General features: G+C 39.0%; 1 long non-coding RNA gene across 1 annotated transcript; it reads right to left on the reverse strand.

Moving 5' to 3' along the window:
• Window positions 1-450: 450 nt before the first annotated feature.
• On the reverse strand, window positions 451-2226 carry LOC111774926 (uncharacterized). The gene is made up of 2 exons (XR_011421236.1): window positions 1716-2226; window positions 451-1408 (listed from the first exon to the last, which is right to left on the reverse strand). It is a non-coding gene; the product is annotated as an uncharacterized lncRNA (long non-coding RNA).
• Between the last annotated feature and the right edge of the window lie 5801 nt (window positions 2227-8027).

Here is an 8027-nt window from a genome sequence, read left to right on the forward strand (position 1 = left end):
CTTTCCCCTCCATTTCCCCAAGAATGGTGTTTAGATGGGCGTTATTCAAAGCTTCGTAAGGAAGTGGGACGGTGGACGGCAGTTGAAGCGCCCGGGCCTCCTCCCCTCACACCCAGCATCCTTGCAGAGATGGCCAAACACTTCTCATTGTTTCCTGAGGTCAAGCGGCAAGGACGCGCTTCACTTAGAAGTATCTCTTTGGTTATCTTTTCCCATGTACTTCTGAGAAGTGAAACCAGGAAGTGATGCCTGCCCCAGTTTCAAAAGCTTAAAATATTAGACAAGTGTTTGTAAGTGAAAAAAATTTGGAAACTTAGGGGAATTAATAGGCACATGGGAATCCATGAAAAGCCGTAACAACTGATTTTTATCTATCATTTTATATCCGTCCATTATCCATCCAAATATAAAAACCTCTTGATTTTATGTAGTTTACACAAACCACAGGCGTTGGCATTTGCGTTTATATTTTATTCTGATAGGTTCATGAATTGGCAATTGGCCTTTCCAAACCTACTAAATACGTATTTTAATCCTGGAAAAATAAAATTCAGCTCAACTTATTGCATTTACATTTTATGAAGTATTTTTTTAATTGGGGGAAAGTTTTCCAAAGTCTCCCTAACACCCCCCTGCCCCAGAGTCCTACAGCTTTCACCGTCTCTTATTCCACTATTTCAGTATATCTAGTAATAAAATCTTTGCGGTCCCAGAATATAATCAATCTAGAATTTCTTTCTTTGGATGTTTACATGATGCAGAGTTTTCGTTACAATCTTGTTAACATGTTTTGTTTAATTCAAGACATGTTAGAAAAGAAAAACAAAGCAACGTTCTTACAGAGGGATTAATTTTTCTTAAATCTTAACTTGATTGAGATGTCAGCGGTAGCTCTTTGATTTTTCTTTCCTTTCCAAAGAAAATTTGTGTTTGATTTTACTTATCAAAAGATGCATCTACATTGACAGAAGTTTGTCTTTGGAGTTTGTTTCCAATAATATATACTTTTAGCAAGTAGAAGACACATTCGAAAGCGAATCAGCTTCCAGAAGCAAACCGCCCTCTTTCGCGTATCTGCCTGTTTACCGAAAACATATCATTAAAAAAGAGTCTTTTCATCTCTGCATCTCAAATTCTTTGAGGGCTTTAGATCTAAATAAATGAAATTCGAATGTCCTGTTTCAGAGAGCGTATGCATTTCTGTATCTTGGATTTGGACAAAGGAACTGTTCACAATCCTTGGGGAAATAATCCACTCCTACTTAGAAACAGCCTCGGAACAGCATCTCTCTTTGAGGTTTCCCTGGAAAAATCCCGACCGCCGAGCTGCTCCGCACATTTATGTCCCTAGACACGTCACTGTTCAGGCCATTATCTTCCCTCTTCCACTTTTATTGGATACATGCAGCTGTCAAGAACCAAAAACAATATATATTAGGAAAGAATAAGGGGGATTCGCGAATTCTAAAGCTGTACCATAATTTCTAGTTTCACTTCTCTCTTGCCCACCTCCCCCACCCTCCTAGCCAATTTGCAGGACCACGTGTGCGGTTCTGCATCCCACAGTCTCTTCTCGAGTTTCTTATATAGTTTTTGTTGCTTTCCCCCCCCCCCCCCCTCAAGTAGTCAGAAAAATAATGCCGAGGGGGAAAAAGGCCTGAAATCGAATTGCAGAGCCACCAGGCAGAGCGAGCGGACGCGCCTGCACACAGTACCAGCAACCCAGAGTCTTCTCGGCTTTTCTGAGACTGCATCAAAATGTGCCAGCGTCCCGGGCTGGAGGAAAAAGACGAGTCTTGCGAAAGAAGCTAGACTTCCGTAGCGTGAAGGCGAAATCGACAAAGAAAACCCTCCTGCCTGAGGTGAATTTCGCTTAACTATCTGAACGAGGCTCAAGCCTTTTCATAGTCTTTGGTCGTGCGATTCCTCCCACGTCGCCACAGACCCGCGCGCGACCCCAGACTCTCGGAGTCTCTCTCTCGGTCTGTCTTTCTGTCTGTCTCTCTCTCTTCTCAAGCTTCCTAGCTGAATTTTCACATCAAATGAGTCCTCCACATTTCAGCCCTGCGGTCACATTCGCAGTACTTCTTAAACGGTGAACACCTCTTTCCGAGATAAACAGTCTGATCAGCATTTCTTGCTCACGTTTAATTTTCAACATTCATTCATACTCCCCCCCACCCCGACCCCCATGCCTGGTCTCACTGGAAATCCACTTCCAACAGCGCAGAGTACAGGTAAACGCACAGTGCGTTTCGCCTCTGTCGACGTCATTGTATCTGATTGCCCTTAAGAATTCCCCGTGTTGCTGGAAGGACACTCAAACCTATTGAATTAGGGACTTGAGACTGCTAAGAAATTTCACGTAACTTCAAAGATTAAAAATGGCTGTAAATGGTCTCACTGCAGTGACCACAGGGGTCTTGTTTTCTTATAGGTGGAAGACTAACTCCTTTTTCGGTCCAACAAACATTTTGCCCCAGGCTGATCACCAGTGGTTTACTTAGCTGATTGTGAAGTGATCTGAGTTTTCCTTTTGCAAATATAAATAAATTCCATGATGTGAAGGGAAATATCTATAGCATGTTAGACTTAGGCAAATTATTGGGCCAGCCATTGACTTCAGGATTTACAGCAAATTAAAAAATGAAATTCTGGGACAAAGATTTCAGAGTAATATGGTTATTAGCTGTTAGCATGCCCTGTGTTCTGAAAAGTGAATGACAAAATTTATTTGTTGGATTCCCTCCTTTCATCCTCACCATAGATATAATGGTTTCTGGCTATGATTCAGTTACTATATAGATTTAATATCATTCAAAAGCACTGGTTTAAATGCTGCATAAAGCAATTTTCAGTTTTCTTCCTTAAAGGATAGCTGAAGCTATCAAACATTTGCTTGATAAAATAGAATCACCCTAACAAAACAAAGCAGGCAAACAGAATGTCTGATGTTAGAGAAGAAACTACATGGAAGCAAAGTATAAAACAAAACAAAGAAAAAAACAGACAAAAACAGAAACAAAGGAAGTCAACCCCCACCAGCAACTCAGCTCACTGACTATCTGACTAATATTCAAGGACACATTAGGTTCTCATTACCAAGAACAGCTCTTCAGTGCCTCTTGTTACATGTTAAGAAATAAAGACAATTACAATGTTGGAAACATAATTTTCCTCATTCGAAATATTTTATGCTTATCAAACGAACAATGGATTGTTTGCTTTCTCCTTCCCACTACTCCTCTGGTACTAATTTTGGCACTTAGATGGTGCTTGGTTTGGCATGCAAGGCAAGGCAGTTTGAAAATTATCTTTATAGCTACCTCTGGTGTTATTCTTCAGGCTTATTGTTGGCCAATAGAGAGCTGATTGTTCCACCTAAACGGGCCTCAGTCCACAATCTATGCTTTTAGAGAATATATCTTTTTTGTTACATCTCTTCAATAAATCCAAGCTTTCTCATCCTGGGCTTTCTGAAATAAGCATCTACCTGTTTAGGTTTGTTTTTGCATGATGATGGAACTCACAAATGGAATAGATTTTTTTTTTTTTAAGTTTAACAGTCCTTTACAACTATAAACCAAAAGTCAACAAAAGTACTATCAGCTATCTGCCAAAAACATGGTCAGGAAATAGCAAATGTGATTTAACCTAGATAAGCACAAGTCGTATGTCTGGGGAAATATAATCTAAAAGTCATAAACCTGAGGTCCAGCTCCACACTCTTCATGAGTCAAGCTCCCAGATATTTCCGTTCTGCTGGCCATTAGAGTTTACTTATGGAGCATGCAGTTCTGTTCTAAACTCTACTGGAAGAGCAATTATGTTGGATATTTTTAAAAATGCACCTGCAATTTTATTCTTGGAGGAAAAGGTGCTATTTTAAAATTTCCTAGTTGTGAGAAAGAAGAGTAAATCTGAAGCTTGTTTGTCATATGATATTATAGAAATGTAAAAAGAACAAGCAAGCCACTGCCTTTGAGGTGGGGGGAGGAGCAAGTGACTGCCACATTGAGGAGTCATATTGCCCCAAGCACTTGTTAGATATCATCTCTTTATAAAGGTAAGGGCAGCTCACAAATGGATATGTTACTAGGTAGAATGATCTGGATAAAAGCAAACTGGAAGCTCAGGAAAGTTCCACCTATAACAGTAGTTGACAATGAAAAGCATATAAATGCCAAGAGAAGAAAATGATAAGAAAAGAAAAATTAGGCAAATTAGATTAAATATGCAGAAAAATTGCTTCTCAGTGACTTTGGAAGACTCACCTAAAAGGAAAGATCAACAGAACAGGTTTTTTTCTTTAACCAAATGTACAACAAAGCTTACCATAGTAATTATTAATGAGACACAGGATATGGGTAAAACATCATTTGAAAAATTAACCTTAAGTCTTTGTTTTAGTGAAAAACTGGCCAAGAATCCTAGTGCTGCATCCCTCACTTGATCTCCTAAGTTATAAATGCATAAAGATAAAAGTCAGCTTGTTCCCTCACCCCAGATCTTCTACTGCATGACTCCGAAATCGCTACATGATTAAGGAATTCAGTGATGTCCTTTAGAAGCCTTGATAAGGCGAGACTGTAAGGGGGAAATCTATTTTCTAACGTTAGTCAAACAATAAATAGTTTAGAAAACCAATCCTAATGTAACAAGAAATTGGATGTAAAAGTCAAAATTTATGGCACATGTAATAAGTTCCTGTCTAATGAGTAATCTTCTCTCTGGTTTACCTCATACATTTTTTAGGGGAGGAATAGACATAGAAATTAACTTTAAGATTACAGGATATTCCAGCAGACTAAAAAGTACATGTATTTTTTATAACATAGTGGTCCTAGAGCATAGGGGCCATGGCTTTAGTCTCATACATAGCTTTTGTCATTATTACTGTTCTAGTGCTTTCGATTAATGCACTCTAACCAGATGCAATCTACACTGAAGCAGTTATCATGATTCCTAACAGTATTAGGTAAGTGAAAGGAGGGGGGCCAGTCTTGGGAAAAAATGATCAGTCCATTAAAAGTTTCTTTAAATAAACGGTACATAAGACAGTTCCCAACTCACACCTGGAGAGTTGGCTTCACTCTTAGCTGTTCCCATATGGTCTACCCTTCTCCCACTGATGCGCAGGAGTCAATCTTGGTCTAAGCTAGCGGACTGGATCTTCTCCCTCTTTCTTATGGAAAACGATTATGTACACTTGACAAGTTTTTCTATATGAAATTACATTGCCAAATTATATAATAAAAGAATTTTTGAAATGTGTGTGAGAGAGGGAGAGGCAAAAATTTCTTTTGAATCAGGATTGCTCATAACATACCTAACCTGCCAGTGTAGACAGAATACAAATGCTCAAAGAACTACAAAACTCATGTTGATTTTTGCCCTCTCTCTTCTGTGGAGCTGTAGTTGAGTTCTAACAGGACCCGAATTTAAATGCACTTTTCTATCACATGTGTTCTGTGTTTATGCCATAAGCCAGGGTATAACTCTATACTTAAGCAATTTTTCTGCCTTCACGTGCAAAGAACTTTGTCATTTCTTTACTGTCCATAATGTAGGTTAGGATAGTAGTTAGGATTAACATTTTATGACATAAACAGCTGAATGCTCTAAGTCCAATATAAACCAAAAGATACGTAATTGAGTCCTTATGGCATTTAGTAAATGTTCATGTTACTCACATGGAAATTCTACAGATAAATATATCTACATATACATCAATAGATGAATATAAACTCATATATTCTCAAATGGACAATTATGAATATATATTTTATTGGGTTTTGGCTTGGTGTTGCAAAAGACCTTTAAATTTTTATTGGAGATTTTATTCATACTTGCATTCATGTCAAATGAAAAAAAATTAAGTAAATTTTATGTCAAAGATAAACCTAACTTGGGTGGTATTTGCAGACTGTGACCCTATGCTCAGGCAGGACTATAAATCCACACTGTGTGCCTGTGACTGATTTGGGATTTGGATTTCTGATTTGGCTGAGAGATGTGTAAAAACCTCAAGTAGTCAACAGCTCCCTATTGGCTGTGCATCTGAGGGGCTCAAGAGCATTGTTTATTCCAGCAAGTGTCTGGAATACATTATACTCGATAAATTGGCTCCCGCTACTCCCGTCTTGGAGAATATGAAGAATTTGTATACTGTGCTCAAATAAATGTACTTTGCCCAAATAACAACGTCTCTTAATAGCAAATTCTGAGTATGACTATCTTTTGAATTTAGTACTGCCAATATTTTAAACACATGCCATTTCTGAAAGAACAGCAATGAAATAATTCTCCACACCTTCAAATCCAGGGACTGGTTCAAAATTTAGAACATTTTTCTCCAAAGGCCAAATGAATCTAGGTTTCAAGAAGTTAAAAAAAGAAAATGGTTGGGTATTTGGGTTGAGAGTTGTTCTGTATTATTTTTTTAAGGAAATAGCAGGATAAAGGATCAAGACCCCTTGTATTAATACATAAAAATTTTAAACTATATGTTACTTCTGAATTATGAAGATTGATTTTTCAAATACGATTTTCAAATAAAGACCATGCCCGGAGACTTTGACAGAAGAAACTTCAATTGCCTTTGGTGAGTTCTTAGCAGACACTTATATTTGGTAGTTTGGGGTTATTGTTGCTCCCTCTTTAAATAAAACTTATGATCACCTAAGTTCTCAAAGACCCTGGATTTGCTTTTTTATGTTGCGAAATTCTTTATATTTATGACTAGGAAGAAGGGATAAGCAATAGATTAAAAAAAGCAAAGCCATCCTCATCTACCTGCTAATTTGGTTAATATTTCTATTTGGACAAGGTGTTGGGTGTTATTGGGTTAAGAATTTACTAATGCATTGACTTCTACAAGAATTCCTTCTCACCCAATATACATGGCCTATTTGGGAAAGTTTCTGGGTCTGCATACATAGAAACATCCATCAGCTTAGTTTCCCCAAATCAGTCTTCGTGTAGATTTCTAATGATTTCCTGTGTATTGGTCTTATCTCAGAATCTATAATCTGTGGTCTTTGAAGGTGAAGGATTAGGTCTCATTGTTCTGACTCTAACTTCATGGTATCTAGTACAAGTCAACAGATACTCGTTGACTGATAGAAACAACAGTAAAGCGTGTGAATCTAGACGATTTTGAAAGAGTGTGTATAATAATACCCGTATTCATGCCATGCTTTCTATTTTCCAAGGCCCTTCTGCTTACATTATCTCATTTGATGTGAATAATGGAGTGGGAGTGGGGGAGGGTTTTCACTTGAGAGGGAGAGAGAAGTGTAAACATATTAATGTTCACTGAGAAGCGATGAGTCCTTATAAGAGCAAATCATCAAGCTATTTGCATATCTTTCACTGCCTGTGAATGGATTCCCTAATCAAGTAAGAGGAAGTTTCCAGAGCAGGAGTAGCTCAGATTACTGGCCTGTAATGGATGCTTCATCCAATGCTGAAATACTTTACAGGTCGAATCAAGATTCTCTCCAGCCCCCATTAAGTCACAGATGCAGAGGGACCTGGGAATTACAAAAACCTCCCTCTACCCTCCCAAAGGGTTCTCTGATGCCGAGAAAGGCAAAAATTTATAAGGATCCTGGGCTAGACGTGGACATTTAGTCCAGCCTCCCCGGCAGGATTTGGGTAATCCATTTACCGCTCTGTGCCTCAGTTTCCCTAACTATAAGAAGCTAAAGTACATACTTTTAAGACCACTTATAAAATTGTTTGAATCCTGGATGTTTTAGTAAGTTTCAGTCTGACTGTTTATTCCTTTAAATCTTCCCCACCCCACCAGAAAAAAAATCGCCATGTCATTCCAGCCGCCCTTCCCGTCAGGTCCATCTCATGCACACCTAGCTCCCCCCATGTTGACAGAGCAAACCCCACCACCCTCAGTTTAAACACTGCAGGGGCCAGGAGTCCTAGACACCCCGCGGGGCGTGCGCCGCAGGCCCAGGCTTCGCTCGGGCGTGGAAGGGAGTCGAGGCGCAGGGAGGGGGCGGCAGGGG

Source organism: Equus caballus, chromosome 9 (assembly GCF_041296265.1).
Source record: "Equus caballus isolate H_3958 breed thoroughbred chromosome 9, TB-T2T, whole genome shotgun sequence".
Taxonomy (NCBI): domain Eukaryota; kingdom Metazoa; phylum Chordata; class Mammalia; order Perissodactyla; family Equidae; genus Equus; species Equus caballus.